A 1,231-nucleotide genomic window follows, 5' to 3' on the forward strand; every position below is an offset into this window, starting at 1 on the left:
AAACCAGTGCTGCTGTCCACTCCCAGGACCGGTGCTGCTGTCCACTCCCAAAACCAGTGCTGCTGTCCACTCCCAAAACCAGTGCTGCTGTCCACTCCCAAAACCAGCACTGCGGCCCACTCCCCAAACCAGTGCTGCTGTCCACTCCGAAAACCAGTGCTCTGTCCACTCCCCAAACCAGTGCTGCTGTCCACTTCAGGGACCAGTGCTGCTGTCCACTCCCCAAACCAGTGCTCTGTCCATTTCCAGAACCAGTGCTGTTGTCCACTCCCGGGATTGGCACTGCTGTCCACTCCCAAAACCAGTGCTGCTGTCCACTCCCCAAACCAGTGCTCTGTCCACTCCCAGGACCAGCACTGCCCACCAAGAATCCAGGACAGATGGGGTGGGAAAGGCTCGGTGGGCAGGGGAACGGAGCAGGAACACTTCGGAGAAGGGGAGGGATGAGGAAAGACAATCGTGCTGTGTCAGTGGTGTGTCTGAGGAAGGTCTGGCAGCAGAAATGAGCAGGGACTGGAGAATCTTGGCACGACCCTCGTYCCCAGCTGCTGCACGGGCAGTGGGGCTCTCGTGCCAGCAGAAGGATGCCTGGGGCTGGACTCAGATCCTCTTTATTTKCGTGCGTATTTCCTTCCTTCCCCTTTATCCCTGTCTCACCCTCTCATCCTAAAAAGCTGTTTAGGGGAGATTGCCTCTGCTTCCAGCTCTGCCATGTCCTCGGATGGGGCATCTCGCCCTGCTCGTCCCTTTGGTAAATTTTGTTTGGATCCTGTTCCCTGCTCTGTCCCGGTGTGTGAGCACCTGCAGCTCTGCTGGGCAGAAAGGAGAAATTTGAGCTTTGTTGTGATCGGCTTTGGAGAAATTTGGCTTCAACACCAGACTGGGTGGGGTGTGGAGCACCCTGGGATGGTGGAAGGTGCCCCTGCCCATGGCACTGGATGGGATTCAAGGTCCCTTCCAACCCAAACCATTCCAGGATTCTGTGATGAGATTGAAAAGGTTGGAAAGGGTCTGAAGTGTGTGGTGAGGGCAGCACGTAAAGCTTGAGAGCAGGGAAAGCTCAGAGCACATCTCTGAAAGTGYTGGGCATGGAGCAATCCCCAACGGGCTCTGGGGGAACTCCCTGGCTCAGGGAGAGGGGAGATGGGGTTGTGTGGCTCCAGAGGAAGCACCGCAACATTTTTKGGGATTTATTCTGGAAATCAGCACCTGCTTTGTGCCATTCCCCACC

The sequence above is a fragment of the Malurus melanocephalus genome, unplaced genomic scaffold (assembly GCF_030028575.1).
Source record: "Malurus melanocephalus ecotype Western Australia unplaced genomic scaffold, MMel_1.1 scaffold_775, whole genome shotgun sequence".
Taxonomy (NCBI): Eukaryota; Metazoa; Chordata; class Aves; order Passeriformes; family Maluridae; genus Malurus; species Malurus melanocephalus.